The sequence below is a fragment of the Lycorma delicatula genome, chromosome 12 (genome assembly GCF_047948215.1).
Source record: "Lycorma delicatula isolate Av1 chromosome 12, ASM4794821v1, whole genome shotgun sequence".
NCBI classification, from domain to species: domain Eukaryota; kingdom Metazoa; phylum Arthropoda; class Insecta; order Hemiptera; family Fulgoridae; genus Lycorma; species Lycorma delicatula.
The window spans coordinates 47,580,578-47,600,639 of NC_134466.1; the positions used below are offsets into that span (position 1 = coordinate 47,580,578).

The window sequence follows — 20,062 nt, forward strand, 5'->3', positions numbered from 1 at the left end:
TTTATTATATTAAAAAAATATCTAATTTCTTAGTAATGTCATATCTCATGAAGTAAACAATTAAATTGTATAAAATTTAAACTTGTTTCCTTTTTAAACATTAGAATTTAAAGATCCATTATTTTATATTGTGACAAAACTTATTTTGGGAGTGGAAAAAAAGTAGTAACAAATTAAAATGCTCAGCTGATTATAACCATTTCCTTCTCGGTGCTGACAGTCGGCAATGTAAACTAGCTTTATTTGTGATCATGCATTATTCTTTTATTTCTTCTCTGATAAGTGCCATGAAAATTGGTTCAGCTGTCGCCATGCTTCCATTAAGCATCATGCTAGCACTTTCTAGTAGCCAGGAGAGCTGATGCTTCTTTATTTGAGCTCAGTAGGATAGCAATTCTCTCTACCTATGGAAGTGTCCAAGACTTAAGTTTCCTGGCCAGGAGTTAAGAAAACCAAAGTAGCAGCTAAGATTACCTACTTTAATAATCAATCTATTCCTCATAAAAGCTAAATAATATTAGTTGCATTTGGTGGATGAACTGTCCCTTAACAAGTATAGTTAGCATCTATAAGTTTTAGCATATTAAATATTTACTTTTTATTTTAAATATTTATAATTTCACTTTTTTCTTTTTTTTCAGGGGTTATGAGTATTCACATTTTCAATAAGACTGTGCAGTATTATTGGACCATTACTGTACATGTTAATAATTGTAATATAATATTGTATTATTAATTAGTATTAACATGTTGTTTCATGTTAAAAACAGGAGAAGTATACAGGGGAATTTAAAAAATGACCTGTAATATACTTGGAGGAGGAGAAAAAAAATATTTGAATTTATATTGATTTTTTTTTTAAATTTAGTGTTTTGTGATAGAAATAGTGTAACTATAAGATATAAAAAATATATAGTTTAAAAAGTAATGCTCAGTTAATTGTACAAACAGCAGTTATATGATTATCGCTCAAAAAGATTTTCTCATATTTAGAAAAGTTGGCAGCATGCATGTTGTTTGTGTAATGTTAATTTATATATATATATATATAAACTTTATTTGCCATCTGTTTATTTAGTTTAGTGTTTATAAAAGCTTGCAGATGTGAGGTATATGTCTAAATTTAATTTCTATATTTATTAAAATTTGAGAGGTGATTTTTGTTTTTTATCATTGTATTTGTGTATTATTTTGTAATTGCTCTTCCAATAATTCGGAAGCCTAAAATTATGAAATATTCTTTTACTTTTCAAACCTTTTACTATTTTTTGTAACATATAAAACCTTTATCTTATTATTCCGGATTAGGCCATTAATAATGGATCTCCCCCCCACTCTCTCCCTCTCTCACTCACTCTTTCAGTTACCATATTTATTTTTTTTTAATAGATTAATAAGAGAGAGTAAAAAATATGAGAATCAGTTCATTAGTTCTGTATAATTTGTTAGCTGCATTAACTAATGAACTGAATATTATTCATTATTCTACTTTTTTATATATATATATATATATATATCTGTTAAATGGTGTCAAGTGTTGTGGTCTTTAACACTAAATACAAACAGCACTTATTGTAACTTACTCAGTATCATTTAAATTCATTTTTAAACAAGAACTGGTGTATTAAACATAGCTTGCTCATTAGCATTATCCTTGGTTCACTAGCCTTCTGTCTTTTGGTGTTATTCATCTAGATATACCATATACAGCCTAGGGTATACACTTACCATATGCAGCAAATGCGGTTTTAAAAACAAGTGGTTTAAAAAAAAATGGTTTAATACAATCAATTTTTATAATGTTGCTAATTCTGTAGGCCTAATTTTGTAAATTTAGGATAGATTAAATATAAATTGAGGTTAGAATCGTTGATGAAATATCTGTAAGAAATTTTGTCTTATCATAGAGATGTAGCTTCCATAAACATGTATTATATAATCTTTCTTTTATCTTTATGTTTCAAAATAATATCAGTTGTAAGTATTAAATTAATACTTAATACTGTAAGTATTTAAAAGTAATTAAATTTTTCTTATGTATATTTAAATAAAATTTGATGTGTTAAATATATTTTAAAAGCATATCAGTATGTTTTATGAATAGATTTTGCCTTTATAAATTATATACATATATATCTTAATGTAAATTTACATTACATTAAGACACAAGTGTGATTTGCACAAGTGCAAAAGTGTGATTTGTGAAACTATTATGCTACAGATTCTTTTACTTAAGCCATTGTGGACATGATACATTTTTCAGTTATGAATGTAGAGCTGTAGTTTATTTAATATAATAGTTGTGCTGGTCGCATATACCATAAGTATTAATTTTTTCATGACATCAGGGTGCTACATATAGGGTCTAGATAAACATTAGGTACTTCCCTGAACTTTCAGATGCATTCATTTTACTTTCATACTTCTCTGATTGCCTTTTTACACTTTGCCCTTATTATTATTCACAGGTTATTTTTGGTAATTTTTACCCACCCACTTTGTTACTCATTATCTTAGTCTCATTCTCTCAGTTGTCTTCTTTTTTTCATTCTCCTGTTTTAGTTCTCCTAAATTAGGTTTCTCATCTGATCTCTTCTTGTTCCCCTATAACTAAAGAACTTGTTATCTATAAATACCTTGGCTCTTTTCTGGTTCCATTAACAGTAACGTCAATCTTCCAATATATACACCAAAGGTCCCATATAGCACATCTTTTCCATACGCTACTCCTTCCTTGGTAAACTTCCAAAAAACTATCACTTAAAAACCATTTTTATGCAAGGTACATCATTTGAAGATGAGGTGGCATTTATCTTTCAATTATAATCACTTATGAGTGCTACTTGTAATGCTGTCGATCACACTTACTATATCACAAAAAATTACTAAAATACAATCATATAAGTATACCACTCAATCATTTTGCATACAATGCATACAAAATCGTAGTAAGTAAATTGTGTAAAGAAAGTGAAACACTGAGCACAGAGAAAGGCTAGAAACACATAATTTTCCAGCAAACATGATTGAGATGTGATGAAATGCTGCTTCAGAATGCATTGCATTTTCTTCAAAATTTTAATCTTTGCATCAAGCCATGGCCTATGTATGGACACCATGTTTGGGTCAATTAATTCTCTTGATGATTCCCTGTGTAGATAGACAGACAGACACAGGTCTGTTGTTCTTGACTGTCTTCTGTTCATCACTGTCCTGATGATTCTTGCTTTGTTCGTTTAAATTATTGTTATATATTAATTTTTGTTACTATTGCACCTTGCACAATGGTGCAGTAGACCAACGTACTAAAGTAGCACAACACCCCCTTATGTTCATAAATGATGGTCCATTCTTCACACTAAATCAAGCGAGTGTGCTAAATTTTTTTTTATCTGTGACATCTGTATGTTTCTTTAATATTAATTAATTTATATATAAGGTGCTGTTGTTACCACCAACCATAACTGGCTAATTTTCTTGTTTACTGTCCAAATATAACTTTTATCTTTTAATTCAACAACTATGCTCAATTCATTGCTGATTTTACATCATTTCCACAATTGATAATTCAGAAAAGTTAATGAGTATATATAAAGCTGTGATTTCTTTTTATATGAAAAAATCCTAGTTATTGTACAAAAATGTAAGTTTTTATTATTGATTAAATTTCTGAGTAGTTCATTAAGAAGATAGGATGAATAGTCTAAATGTAGTTCCTACATGTGCCTTTTTGGTGATTCAGCTCACTGATAAAGTGGGAATTTTTAATATTTTATTAGTCATGCTCAAGTATGAAATTTTTGTTTATTAATGGTACTAAAATATCACATATAAAAGCAGATAACCTGGATTCTAATAAATAGTAGTTTATATTATTTTTATTAAAGTATTACAAAAAAGATATATTATTTATTATACAGGTAGTTTTCGAATTTATTATGCCTATGTATTATATCTCCTCTTCCTAAACCATTGTACAGTAACTTGAATTTATTAATTTTATTATGCATATTTTATTTGATCAATTATATATATTGAATTGTATTATAAAGCTGTTTCTTTTTTTTTCTAGATGTCAGATTTTTAGTTATAGATTTTAGATTAAAATAAATAGACATCGGCATAAAAAATTTCATTTATTGTTATTTTATTGCAATTTTATTATATTTAGTTTTCTTTTATTGTAATATTAAATGCACTGTATTATAATGTATTATGAGTTTATAAGTATTTATATACTCTTGTTTTAATATTAATTTAAATAAAAATATATCTTGATATAATTTTGTTTTGTTGTTTAATAGATAATATCTCCATGTCAAGTCATGACATATATACAACCTGTAACATATCTTATTACTGTTCCTTGAAAATTCAGTTGGAATTTTTAAGGAAATCCAGCATAAATTCAAGATTTTTTAACTCAAGTAGAGCTAATGTTAGTTACTGGAAAATAATAGCGATTGCTTTTGTCAATTAACGACAACAGTCTCATCTTTTTCAATACAAATCAAATTTAACTCTACAAATCCAATTTAACCCTTATGTGAAAATGAAAATTTGTAACGCATGAATATAATTCTTTCACTGATAAGTGCTGCATTTTATTGGCTTTAAAATCAACTGTTACCCATGACCGACTTGTGTCCAGGATATTTCTTCTTGTTAAAGCTCTAATAATGCCTGAAATTATTGAATTATAGTGAATGAAACGAACATATTATACCCGAAGCCTTTGAACAAACTGATTTTGCTTATTCATATTTACAACAATGGATACCAATTAACATTGATGAACTGTATATGTTTTTTTTTAATTTGACCATGTTTATGCCAAGAATTAAGAAAAATTATATAAAAGAATGCTGGTCAACTGACAGGCTATTACATTCCTGAATATGTTCTGAAACTAAGACTAAAGGCAGATATTTGAATATTCTTAGTATGCTTCATTTTACCAATACTAAAGATCAACCACACCTGACTTGCATCTTTTCAAAATTCAAGAATTATTAAATTGAAAACAAATTTTTTAAATGTGTATTTATAATTTACAAAATATAGTAATTGACAAGTCCTTAGTTTTGTTCAAAGGAAGACTTAATTTTGTTTATGTTTGTAATAAAAATTGTGTTTTAAAATTTGTTTACAAAAAAAAAGTAGTTTTAAATATTAAATATTCATTCCTAGTGAATGTGAAGTGATAAATCATACAGAAAATGACTACATATAGATGAGTAACTTTAATAAAATAATCTAATCTGAGTTTGAACTAGGATTTACAGTGTTTGTCCTGAAAAGATGAAATAGCGAGATAGAAAAAACACATGGAAAGATAAAATCGTAGGGAAAATCAAAGATTCTATTTATACATGAGAACTGTAACCAATCTATAATTTTGAGTTGTTCAATGTAAATATATACTGCAGCAAACATTTTTCTCTAGAAATTGAGAGCAATTAAACAGACATACAATAATTAAAAGAACAATGAAGGGTACTTAAGTATTAATGCCACCACAGCTACAGCTTTATTTAAAAGTAGTCAATCGGATTTCGGTGGAAAATGGGCCGATATAACATGGATTCAAAACAGTCTCTATATTAATTTTAATAAATGGTTATTTATATTTATAAATATAATTTAACCAAACTTAACCTACGCTCGCTAACCTTGACTAATTAATATTGTAATTTTTTGAATTTAATAAATTCAGTAATTATTGCTATTATTTAAATAATGAAAACTCCTGCTAATCAGGCAAGGTTAGCGAGCGTAGGTTAAGTTTGGTTAAATTATATTTATAAATATAAATAACCATTTATTAAAATTAATAAAGAGACTGTTCATTTTACACCGAAATCTGATTGACTACTTTGTTTTTAAATAAAGCTGTAGCTGCGGTGACGTTAATACGTAAGTACCCAATGAAGTTATTCCTTTTCCAGAATTTTATGGTATATCATTAACTTCATACAAGTATTAACTACAAACTTTCACCTCACCCTTTTGTACCATAAAGATAAAAATTTTTACATAATATCAATATATAATCAAATTTCTCTTCACAGTTGTCAAATTTAGCCTGTTTGTAAATTTGTATTGTTCATTTTTGTAAAATTTGTTTGCTGTGGTTATCTTCTTATGTCTGTTCTGTTTCTATGATATGATCTAATTCAATCAAATAAAGGATTAATAATTAGAACTGCAAAATAACGGGATATCAAGTTTTTTAGCTGTGACCTTGAGTTGATGTGCCCAGCACCTCTGTGTGTCCGATCGTGTGATAGCATATTCCAAAAAAGTAATGTTGCTATGTTTCAATAAGATGGTGTGCCCCCACACTTTATCCTAGGTGTTTGATATGCTCTCAATGAAAGATTCCCTAATCATTGGATTGGTAGGATTGGTCCTATATGCTGTGGCCTCCGAGAAGCTCAGATTTGACACCTCTAGAGTTTTTTCTATGGGGATACATTAAAAACATTGCCTACAGTGAAAAAATCAGCGATGTACAATATTTAAGACAATGGATCACTGCTGCTATTATTACCACACTTAATGCCAGCAAACCTGGGCAAAAGTCAATTATGGGCGGATGTTTGCAGAGTGACAAATGGAATTCATTGAAACATTCTAAGGTATGTAAAAAAACATTTTGTTGGTGAATTTTTAAAAAAGTAATCTATCATTTGATTATCACTTATAGTTTCTAAGAAATAATTTTTTTTAAATTGCTGCAACCTTTTTTGATGACCTTTATATTTTTTTCTTTGTTGTTCAATTTGTATAAGATTTGTTCAGAGAAATATAAATTTAATACTAATATAATAACTATAATTTTGAAAATGTTAGTTTCCTGAAAAGTGTGCATGTTATCCACTTAGCAACTGGTAATGTATGTTTTTATCTATGTGATAAAAAATATGAACGAAAATACTTCAGCCAGGGCAATAAAAATTAATCACCCATTGGTATGCACATAACATAAACCTACCATAACTGATCAGTACTAGTATCATTTTCAGAAAAAAGGCACAGAATCATTTTCAGAGTTATAAACAAGATCACAACATAACAATATTTGTATTTCTGGTGACTTTAAATGCAGTTCTCAAAATTCCACTTCTTCTTAACTAAGAAAGAGTAGACGTATAGAATTACAAAGGGCAGTTAATTTAAATAGAAACAAAAAAGCAATGGTCAATTTTAATTCTAGACTATGATTAGAAAGCCATGTGATCTAACTTTAGAGATTATGTTTTGACACAGTCTGCAGATTATTTATTTTTAGTATAGATATCAATTAAAAAGGTGGGTTAAGAAATTACTACATGGGTTTTAAGAGTTTTTCAACCAAAAAAAAAAAAAGCTAACCAGTTGTTTCTGATGTAGTCAAATCCATTCTGAAATACCGTCCTAAAACTATTTTTTACATTTGCCTAAAAAAAATATGTTAAAAAACACCACTCTTAAATTAAAACATATTTTTTTTTATGTTCTACATTTTAGTGCATTTAATACAAGAAAGGTTTTTAAAATGTTTTTTATATATTTTTTAGTCTTCATAAATTTATACTTTACAGCTGCGTTAGCGCACAGGTCCGAGCGTATTTAGCGAAAGATCGGATCGGTACGTTTTACGGTGGGTGAGTGCAATCAAAACATAGGATAAACGATTTCATTTCCGGATAACCAAGATCCGGTCTATCAAGAGTGTACCCGATGCGTTAAACCGTTAGCGCTGGCCTGCTGATACATTCGCCGTTTGAATCGTGAAAATCGAACGAACGGTTGCCAAGATACCGTGTCTCCCCAACGCACCTGCTTCCCAATTTCCGAGCGGCGCCCCGGGGACACTTGAAAATTTATCATCCGACGGGTACCACTGGGAATGAACGGGGTACTGTGCGGATCGAAACATTTTTTCAGAGCGCTAGGACCGACCGTTTTCGATATATTTACGATCTTCATTCAAAAATTCGGATAGGGTTAAAAGGAACTAAATTTTTCCAATACAGTACAATAAATATTTCGCATATATACGCCATATCGATTTATAATACAACTATTCACCTGACCACCACAAGATATGTACCAACCAAAACGAATTTTCCCCCAAATGATCGGTACATTCCGGGTGCTAAGCTAAGGGGGACGCACACGTACAAATGCCGTTCAGTAGGGTAGGATAATAATATTTTTTCGTTTATTTAATTAAATGATTCTAACTAAAGCACATGCGCATACCTTATTTAATTCCCGCCGGAGTGGCGGTACTAGCGACAACTGTCGGTACTAACTAATGTAATTTCATAACTTACATAGAAGAAATTTCACTTGTAGAATCGGCAGCTGGTGTAGCCGCGAGGCTTAACGCACCAGTTACTGAGTTAAACGGGCTATCGAATTTGAGACACAGCCAGACAGAGTTACTTTTTTACACTTTAAATATTTATTTAATTCAACTGCTCACCTGTGACGTTACAACAGCATTTTTTGGGGTGGGGGTATGATTTTTCAAAACACCTTTTTTGCAGATATTGTGTTATTACTTTTTAATCATTAAAAAATGTGCCTTAGAAAAATATGACCATAATTAGGCAAAATATCAAGATACTGAGGATGACCTTGCTCTACAGCCTCACCTCCTTGACCTGTCAAGTTGAAAATTTACTGGCATCAATGCCCCATATATAGAAGTAATCTGACAAAGTTTTGTCAAAATCAGTCTAGTATTTCTGGAGAGATAAGGTGATTTAGAGGCCTACACCGAACACATGTACATGCGAATATTAACATCTGGAAAATTTCCATCTGGTTTTTTGGGTTCCTTAGGTATCAAGATCTGGTGAAAACTGCAAATGCCCAAATTGAACCGATTACACACAATACTTTCCCTTCTAGAACTATAGCACTGTTTAGACCGAAAAGTAAAAAATGGCACAAAGAATTTTGAAAAATATATTCAAAAAAAGATTTGTAAGCTACATAAAAATCATTAAAATTGGCTTTGTTGAAATCTAGAAAACATGGTTTTATAAAATTCATAGCCTTTTATGTATGATGCAACAACTATGCTAAATACATCAGACAAATGGTGCATATTCATTCGATACAAAACATATACAATCATCACTACACAACTACAGAATCAACATTATGTAAACCTTTCACATATATTTTTCAGAAGAAAGCTGAAATAATAGGTAAAATAGTCTCAGACCCTTGCTGGAAATAAAACCTGACGATGTAAAATCCAGAACGTTAACTATTATACCACCTTGCCCCATTGGTATATCCATTTCATTAATAAACCAATTCCTGATCACAATCCGGTTTGATTTTTTAAGTATATTGGGCACATCTTTTTAAAGTTCCTTCTTTATTTTAAGTTTAGAAAATTATTTATATACTTAGGAAACACGTATAATACCTGAAAGGATGGGGATTAGCAGAATTCAAGAGAGCCAAATTTTTGAGATCACTTACAAGAAGAGATAAAATGAAATTAAAAAATAAACAATGCATTGAATAGTAATGTATTTTTATTAATGGATAATTTTTATCTAGATACTGCAAAACAGTTTCTGATAATATCAGCTTCTGCTCTGTGTTAAAGATAAAAGATAATGATTATTTAGTGCCTAATCCCAGACAAGAAAAAATAATTAATAGGCTATTGTGTGTCCTTGAATGATGTGCAACAGTTCACTGAAGAGAATTTATCATTAAATTGCAGCATACTCATCCAAGTATGTAATTAATTAATAACCACAAAAGTAATGTGTACAGATGCTTCATGACCATTAGGTGATAAAAACTGAATGAACTTTCAGATCAGTCCTAAAATTACTGTATATATATATATATATATATATATATATATAAATAATAAATTTTCATTCAGTTTATTTATGTAACATATTAATAGGTAATATTTAATAATTTACTTTAGTAGACCAGAAGAAAATGTTAGATGTTAAGAAAAAAAAAAACAAAAAAGTGGGGAAAACTGGAAACTAGATGTTTCCAGTTTAATAGATAATGCATTAATATATGTTATTCTGTTTAATAACAGTTATTAATTATTTGTAAATTATTTTAATTTACTTAACAATTCATAATAATATAAATGTGTGGATGAATTCTAAATATTAATATTATGAATTGTAATGACAAAGAGAAAGGAAATTAAATCACAGTATAGAAATGAACTAAAAACTTAAACGGCATAGAGAAAACCGTTTTAAAATTGTATTTCTGAATGTAGAACATTTCAAACAATTATCATAAAATATTATGAAAGTTTTGGCTACAAATTCTACATCTTGTTTTCCATATCGATCTTTGAAAATAAATTATAGGGTTATGATAATGACAACACGAAGATAATAATTTAGCAACTGACATTCATTGCAGAGATAATTCTATTCAAGTAGTTCGTCGTTCCACAAAGGAATTTAAACAATTATTTATTTATTTTTCTCCAGGTATTAAAATTTTTGCTGTATGTATCATTTTAGCAAACATGTTTTACTGTTTTATTATTATTGACCTTTGGAATGCGGTACTTAGTTCGTTGTTCTTTTTTATTGTTAATAAAAATGTCTGGTAGATAGCGTTAGTTGTTTTAGCGGTGTTGCCGTATTCTGGTTTAGAAAGGTTTTCATCCCCACTTGTCTGCATGTGTGTGTGCTACTGCTGCTGCTGAGGAGTGCTCTTTTCTGCCGTAGCCTAAACAATTGCTGCCGGGGTTTGGTGTTTATGTTGCAGCTGTGTCTCGTTAAGAAGGTTGAACAATGACAAATATTTCGTTTATTCATTTACCTTTTGGTAATACCTGTTGATTGTGTCGTAAGTATCATTAAATATTGCAAATTATTTAAAATTAAGTTTATATTTATTATTGTGTTTTTAAAATTATTGTTTTTTTTTCACATCTATTAACAATTCATTACGTTTACATCTGTACCTCTATAAGATCCTGACACTTTCTTCTATGCAGCATCAGAGTTGGGTGAAAAAATACTGTTTACTAGTTATATGAATCTGTTTTAATAGTGAATTATATGCAAGAATTAACGGTGTTTACCGTCAGTAAGCAGTATTTTTATTAATAACACCATTACTCTTGACATATTTTGAAAGTTTATTAATTTTTTTTTGTTTTTACAGAAAAAGGTTCTTGATTCTTGTATGCCAAATATTTATTTTTCCTATTATTAAATGAGGACAGTGCTTATGATAATTGTTTTCTTCATTAATTATTTAACAGTTAACTGGAGAAAAATATTGTTTACCTTTAGTGATTGAGATATTTTAACTAAACAATTAGGAGTTAACGGTGTGGTGTTTTATTTAATAGAGTTATATAATTGAAGAACTAGTTTAAACTAACCACATTTGTTATGATGATCAATAACTTTTGTCTTGATCTCTTGATTATTTATTTAACTTTTCTTAATAAATTAAAAACTGTTATGTGCCCCAAGTTTCATTTTTTCACAATTATTGATATTGCTGTAGCATTTATCAATTAGTACACCACATTATGTCTTTTGTTAGAAAGTATTGGCGGGCTGGCTTGATTAAGTATGACGATGGTTGACTGTAATCCGTGTATTTAGATTGTTATATGGTTGAATGATACTGATTTGTTTGTTACACGTCCAGTTATGGATAATTCTACTATTCTTAAGTAACTCCTTAATTGAAATTATAATTGTTTGAATTGCTTCTGAAATACATATTTTAAATTTGTGGATAAAGGGTTCTGTAGACTTTGTATTACCATTGTATTAACCCGATGTTTCGTTTTTATATATTGCATTCAGCTATGAAAACTATTTTAAAGTTTAAACTTTTTAAATGACAAAACAGAATAAATACAGTTTCTAAAATTTGCTTTATAACATTTTCATTAATTTTTGCAGGCATATTTATTTATAGAAGATAGTTGCAAGAGCGGCCAATTACAGTATGATCCATGAGTGACAAAATGCTAGAAAGTGAAGGTTTAAAAACTATATATTTATTTAGTTTGGTTCAGCCGGTCATTAAAAAAGTTTATTATTAAATAATGTGTTATTGTTTTTGAATTTTTTTTCTTAAGTATTCATGTTCAAACTACTCCAGCTAGAAATGTGGCTGTAACGTTTGGTTCTAGGTGGTATTGAATACTTTTCAGTTGTTTTTTAATTTCTTTTGTAGTTTGATGATTAGGTTTTCTTGTTTTACTTTTTTTTTGAGAAATCAGTGATGTTTTTATTAATTATATACTTTATTTTTTATTTCATTTTATTTTTAACAACAGCAACATCCATTTCAGTTGTTGTAAAATAATAAAGTTGGGAAACATTTTCCCTTTGTTTTGCTACTGATATTAAATTAATAATATAAAATTCTTCTGCTTACTAAAATGGCTGCATTTTATCCTTTTTAATGTTAGGGTTTAACTTAATGTTTGATATTAATTGCACAGCAGTTATTTTGTTAAAGCTGCCTGTTCTGATTCTATTTTATAGTTATAAACAGTGAGATTTTTATTACTTTAACTTATTTAAGTTTGTCGGTTTTTATTATACATTAAAACATCCGTTTATGACAATTTTAATAAAATAAAAATTATGATTTCCTTTCTTAATACCAGGAAAGATGTTTCCAGAATATCTTTTTGTGACCATGTTAGCCACATTGTTCTTCATTGGTATGTTATAAAAATGTAAACATAATTTGTTATTTCTGAATTATAAAAAAAAAAAAATTAGCCAGTGATTCTGGTTTTTTCGTTAAATAGTTTAGCTTACATACATTGTATTCTACTTTATTATTCAGTTAGTTCATGTAGCTCAATTAGTGTAGAGATACTGTGTTCGATAGAATTAGTTGGTCTTCCTGGGCAGGCTTTATATTTTTTATTCTACATTCTTCTTTTGTCATTTAAGTTTAGTTACATTATCTTATTTTCTGATTTATGTTTTTTGCATTTCCTTGGAACTTAGAAATTTCATCCATGTGAAATTGCATTAGCAATATTTCTTCTTTGTCTTGCTAAATTTTTACGAATTATGTGATTTTAATCTCAGTTTTTTACAAATTTTTTGATCACTCATTTAACTGGTTTGATGCTATTAAGTTCTTTCTGTTCTGTGCTGATGACCTTGTGTTTATTTCATTTTGCAACTTATCTGTTTTATACATTAAAATCATTGTCACCTTTTTTAATTCTATACATCCCTAATCATGAAATAATTGAACTTGTTTGTTTTAATAAATTACTATTATTTTATTTATTTTTAGATCTGTTCATTAGGTTTACCACCACCTAATTTCTCCTCTAACGGGATATTTTAAGATCTTATATTATTTTCATTCCTGCTTTTCCCCTTGTCTTTGTATTTTAATCCTAGATTTATATTTAATATTATCTTTTCTAATGCAAGAAATTGGTTTTGCCTGATACTTTGTGATTGTATTACGTAAATAACTGGTTGTTATTAATGCCATCAAAACAGATAAAAATTACATTTATTTATCCTTTTTTTTTTTGTCTTCAGTCATTTGACTGGTTTGATGCAGCTCTCCAAGATTCCCTATCTAGTGCTAGTCGTTTCATTTCAGTATTCCCTCTATATCCTACATCTCTAACAATTTGTTTTACATATTCCAAACGTGGCCTGCCTATACAATTTTTCCCTTCTACCTGTCCTTCCAAAATTAAAGCGACTATTCCAGGATGCCTTAGTATGTGGCCTATAAGTCTGTCTCTTCTTTTAACTATATTTTTCCAAATGCTTCTTTCTTCATTTATTTGCCGCAATACCTCTTCATTTGTCACTTTATCCACCCATCTGATTTTTAACATTCTCCTATAGCACCGCATTTCAAAAGCTTCTAATCTTTTCTTCTCAGATACTCCGATTGTCCAAGTTTCACTTCCATATAAAGCGACACTCCAAACATACACTTTCAAAAATCTTTTCCTGACATTTAAATTAATTTTTGATGTAAACAACTTATATTTCTTACTGAAGGCTCGTTTAGCTTGTGCTATTCGGCATTTTATATCGCTCCTGCTTCGTCCATCTTTAGTAATTCTACTTCCCAAATAACAAAATTCTTCTACCTCCATAATCTTTTCTCCTCCTATTTTCACATTCAGTGGTCCATCTTTGTTATTTCTACTACATTTCATTACTTTTGTTTTGTTCTTGTTTATTTTCATGCGATAGTTCTTGCTTCGTAGCATCTTTATCTTTTCACCTTGTACTGTTACTCCGAATCTAAATTGTTCTTTATCATCATTAACTGCTAGTTCCATGTAAAGATTAAAAAGTAACGGAGATAGAGAACATCCTTGTCGGACTCCCTTTCTTATTACGGCTTCTTTCTTATGTTCTTCAATTGCTACTGTTGCTGTTTGGTTCCTGTACATGTTAGCAATTGTTCTTCTATCTCTGTATTTGAACCCTAATTTTTTTAAAATGCTGAACATTTTATTCCAGTCTACGTTATCGAATGCCTTTTCTAGGTCTATAAACGCCAAGTATGTTGGTTTGTTTTTCTTTAATCTTCCTTCTACTATTAATCTGAGGCCTAAAATTGCTTCCCTTGTCCCTATACTTTTCCTGAAACCAAATTGGTCTTCTCCTAACACTTCCTCCACTCTCCTCTCAATTCTTCTGTATAGAATTCTAGTTAAGATTTTTGATGCATGACTAGTTAAACTAATTGTTCTGTATTCTTCACATTTATCTGCCCCTGATTTCTTTGGTATCATTACTATAACACTTTTTTTGAAGTCTGACGGAAATTCCCCTTTTTCATAAATATTACACACCAGTTTGTATAATCTATCAATTGCCTCCTCCCCTGCACTGCGCAGTAATTCTACAGGTATTCCGTCTATTCCAGGAGCCTTTCTGCCATTTAAATCTTTTAATGCTCTCTTAAATTCAGATCTCAGTATTGTTTCTCCCATTTCATCCTCCTCAACTTCCTCTTCTTCCTCTATAAAACCATTTTCTAATTCATTTCCTCCGTATAACTCTTCAATATATTCCACCCATCTATCGACTTTACCTTTCGTATTATATATAGGTGTACCATCTTTGTTTAACACATTATTAGATTTTAATTTATGTACCCCAAAATTTTCCTTAACTTTCCTGTATGCTCCGTCTATTTTACCAATGTTCATTTCTCTTTCCACTTCTGAACACTTTTCTTTAATCCACTCTTCTTTCGCCAGTTTGCACTTCCTGTTTATAGCATTTCTTAATTGCCGATAGTTCCTTTTACTTTCTTCATCACTAGCATTCTTATATTTTCTACGTTCATCCATCAGCTGCAATATATCGTCTGAAACCCAAGGTTTTCTACCAGTTCTCTTTATTCCGACTAAGTTTGCTTCTGCTGATTTAAGAATTTCCTTTTTAACATTTTCCCATTCTTCTTCTACATTTTCGATCTTATCTTTTTTACTCAGACCTCTTGCGATGTCCTCCTCAAAAATCTTCTTTACCTCCTTCCTCAAGCTTCTCTAAATTCCACCGATTCATCTGACACCTTTTCTTCAGGTTTTTAAACCCCAATCTACATTTCATTATCACCAAATTATGGTCGCTATCAATGTCTGCTCCAGGGTAAGTTTTGCAGTCCACGAGTTGATTTCTAAATCTTTGCTTAACCATGATATAATCTATCTGATACCTTGCAGTATCACCTGGCTTTTTCCAAGTGTATATTCTTCTATTATGATTTTTAAATTGGGTGTTTGCAATTACTAAATTATACTTCGTGCAAAACTCTATAAGTCGGTCCCCTCTTTCATTCCTTTTGCCCAGCTCGTATTCACCCACTATATTTCCTTCCTTGCCTTTTCCAATGCTTGCATTCCAATCTCCAACTATTATTAAATTTTCATCTCCTTTTACGTGTTTAATTGCTTCATCAATCTCTTCGTATACACATTCTACCTCATCATCATCATGGGTGCTTGTAGGCATATAGACGTTAACAATCGTTGTCGGTTTAGGTTTTGAATTTATCCTTATTACAATGACTCTATCGCTATGCGTCTTGAAATACTCCACTCTCCTCCCTATTTTCTTGTTCATAACGAAACCTACTCCTGCCTGCCCATTATTTGACGCTGAGTTAATTACTCTAAAGTCACCCGACCAAAAGTCGCCTTCCTCTTCCCACCGAACCTCACTAATTCCTACTATATCCACGTTTACCCTATCCATTTCCCTTTTTAAATTCTCTAGCCTACCAACCTTTTTTAAGCTTCTAACATTCCACGCTCCGACTCGTAGAATGTTATTTTTTACTTTTCTGGTGACCCCTTCCTTAGTAGTCCCCACCTGGAGATCCGAACGGGGGACTATTTTACCTCCGGAATATTTTACCAAGGAAGGCGCCTCCATTATTGCTTTTGAAAATGCAGAGCCACATTTTCTTGGAAAAAAAAACAGCTGTAGTTTTCCATTGCTTTCAGCTGCGCAGTACTCAGAGGACTGAGTGATTATCCTGTAATTTTTATTTTATTTGTCTTATTTTCTTGTTCCCAGATAATATTGAATATAATTTCTGTAATTATGAATTGCTCTATAATTTATATTGAATGTGCTGTATAGTAAATAATTATGAACTTTTTTTATAAAATTATTAAACAAATATAAATCTCTTGCTTTCAAAAATTTTAATTATGCAGCTCTTTTAGGAAGTTACTGGAGACAATGCCCATATCTGTAATGGTGCTCATATCTATAGTACTAACAGCCCCACTGAAATAGGAGTCTCATTACTATCTTAAAAAGATCTTCCGGAAGATTAATTTCAGTATAATTTAAAAGTGAGTAGTTTTATCATATTAAAATTTTGAAGTGTTTTGTTTAATCATGCTACACAGTAAATGTAACTAATACTGATTTTAATGAAATTCAGAATTTATAATGTAACATTAGCATTATGTAATTGTGCTAATTGTATAAACAAAATGGTAGGTCGTTTATCACAATTTATAAAATTTTTTTTAATTGTATACATAGTTTTTTAGTAGTTAATAACTACACTTTCTGATTTTGAGTAATTGAAAGCTTTGATCTTAAAATCTTCAAGCTGCGGTCATAATTTTTTTTTAGGATTTGTTAATACATATTTACTCATATAAGGACCTGTCTGTTTTATGTGGAAAGTAACAGTTGTTAATTGTGACTGTTTTTCAAAGTGAAATACGTTAATGTGCTAATAATTGCTTAAATATTTTCAGATTTTGGTTAACTGAATCAAAAGGTTTGATTGACAGTAATCCCAGGACTATAAGTAGTCTTTGCCTACCCAAATAAATTATTTTCCTGTAATTTTAACTATGGTTATTCATTTTTCCACTGATCCAACAATTTTGAAAAAAATTGAAGATAAAAGTAACTTTGAATTAAACCTTAATTTCAAAAACAAACCAGCAGAATTAATTAGTTGTATTTGACCAGTATTTTTTCTTACAGTTATTAATATTATTACTTAACTAGAACTAAGTAGGCATGTAATTAATGTCTACGCTCATTTTTTAATTTTAATTTGCTTTAATTAACATCTTAGCAAAATAGCAAATAGAAAATGCTCAATTTTACTTAAAATGAAAATCAATTACTTATATGCATTTTAACATTTTTTATCTCTAGTTATTTTTTAACTAGGCTATAAAGATAAAAAAAAATAAAACTGACAAAAATAAATTATTAAAATAGAAATATGAAAAACTATTAACTTATTAATAAAATAGTAATACACTGGGAAAAACACAGAAATAGTAATAGTAAACAAAAATGAAAAAAAAAACATTAACTTCCATGAAACACTAAAAAGTTCTTCTTGAATTTATAAAATAAAGAAAAAAATGGTTCTACGTGAGAACTGGTTAGTAGGCAGTATTGTTGATGATTTTCTTTCAGCTTGTACTTTCCACATATCATTTATTTTATATAAAAAATATTTACACAATATGACAAAACATAATAAAAAGATTATTGAATATTAAGGTATTCACTTTTATAATATTGGAGATTTTAAAGGACCTGTTGGAGCTAATTAGGGACATATTCTTAGGTCGAGTTACTGTAAGTTAATGTTGTCCATCGTAAAGGTTAGATAGATTGCAACATAAGTGTATGTAATTGTATAAAATTTGATCTATGTTATATTTATTTGCTAATTTTTTTTGTTAAATTGTGTGTGTTGTTTAATTTTCATACTGCTCAAGCAAGTTAAAATCTTTGTTTTTATATGTAATTTGCATATTGTGAGTTAATGCCTTATATGTATTCTCATTTCTGTTTAAGTAATATTTAACTTGTTTCTAAATTTTTTAACTCTAAATATTTAATATAATGAGCAAAATATCAAATACTATGTTTGATAAACTGGACTAGGATTCAATCACAGAACACATACAGGCACTGCATAAAATAAAATAAAAATTTATGAATCGCAGGATTCTTTAAATTTTACAAACAGAATATAAAAGTTGATATGTCAATTAAATTGATTATCAGTTGTTGGTAAGCAGTTTTTTGTTTATTAACTTTAATTATGTACTTATACCAATGGGCCATACTTAACAAAATTAGCATATAAAAACTAAGATCTTATTGAACTTGAATAATATTAAATTTACAAAAATATAAATTTTTACAAAATCGGTGGTATTGAAATAATACAGCGTAGGTTGAATACATACATAATATGATTATGTACTTAAGGAGTCTCCTAACCTTTTCGATGACAGGCACTTAATTAACAACAGTATTATTAGTAAAGTGAGTAGTAATATTTTTTTGGATTTTAGCCAGCTAAAGGACTGCCACGTACTAACTTTTATTTGGTTTTTTTATTTTCTCTTTATGCTTTCCCATATTTTTTTCATTTTTTCTGATTGTTTTTCTTTTTATTGTGTCTATTTTCTCCTCTTTTTTTGGGGGATGAGATTTGTTTTGACATTTTTTCATCATTTTCAAAATTTTTCTTTTAATCTTTCTGCAACGCATTTTAGTTCAACTTTCCAAGTGGTTGAATTCATTTTTTGTTAATTTATTCATTCAATAAAGTTGGCTGTAAAATTAGAGTCTTTTCTTTTTAATTATATCAGACAATTTTTCAGTTTGCTCATATAGTATTTCTGTGGATTGTATTTACCAGTCTTTCTTCAGTTTTGTAAGCGAGATGATTTTCCGCAAAATTCTTCTTTTGTACTTTTCTTTATTTTCTAGTAAACCTGTTTTATAGAGATAATATTAAATAGTTACAAAAAAAAAATAATTTTGTTTTAGGTATTTCTAATTGAACATTAACAAAGTATTATTGTTAAACAGCAGATCATGCATGTAGTAATATATTTTCATTATTTGTAAATGATGTTCTTGAGCTATTTTATTTTGGAATCGTTTAGCATTGTTTTTTTTTTTGTATTCCGATCATAATCCAAATTATGTGTTCAGTAATCATGATTATATTAGTTTGGTTGTTTTTATGTTCGATAAAAAAATATAATGTTTTTTAAAAGTCACAATGTTTTAAGCCTAGATCTTGTTGCACTTTGTTGGAAGAGTACTATTCAGGTTTTACATTTTTTTTGTAATCAATGATCATTTTAGTTTTTTATTTTATTACTTTTTTAAAAGAATCCTTATTGTTCAATGAAGAACAAGCTGAAAAACTAAAGAAGAAAATGATTTCAGGTAAAAGTTATAAAATTACTATTGTAATATTTATTCAGAGTTATTGTGCTTTAAACCGTGTGATCTCCATTAAACTACATGTTTTCTGGTTGAAAATAAAGGAAAAAGTAGTTTTTTCTGATAAAAATTAATTCGTTATTGAATGAGTATATTGTATTACATTTGGTGTTCAGTTTTTTTCAGTTCAGTACTAAAATGTTCTTGAATTTCTATATTGAATGTTCTATAACTATTTAAATTATCCTTATTCTTTTAATCTTTGGTCAGAGTTAAAAAAATAAAAAATACCTTATAAAATAATTGTTCTAGACAAGTAACTG

General features: G+C 29.0%; 2 protein-coding genes across 2 annotated transcripts in view; both read left to right on the forward strand.

Annotated features, from left to right (window-relative positions):
* The window catches only part of pbl (epithelial cell transforming 2 pebble), an 81,307-nt gene extending 77,030 nt beyond the window's left edge, over nucleotides 1–4,277 (forward strand). Inside the window, exon 19 of the mRNA XM_075380741.1 lies at nucleotides 642–4,277. The gene's annotated coding sequence lies outside the window, so the exon portion shown is untranslated. The remainder of the gene's footprint in view (nucleotides 1–641) is intronic.
* Nucleotides 4,278–10,706: 6,429 nt separating this feature from the next.
* Nucleotides 10,707–20,062, forward strand: part of Zmynd8 (Zinc finger MYND-type containing 8) — a 186,878-nt gene continuing 177,522 nt past the window's right edge. Inside the window, exon 1 of the mRNA XM_075379370.1 lies at nucleotides 10,707–10,857. The gene's annotated coding sequence lies outside the window, so the exon portion shown is untranslated. The remainder of the gene's footprint in view (nucleotides 10,858–20,062) is intronic.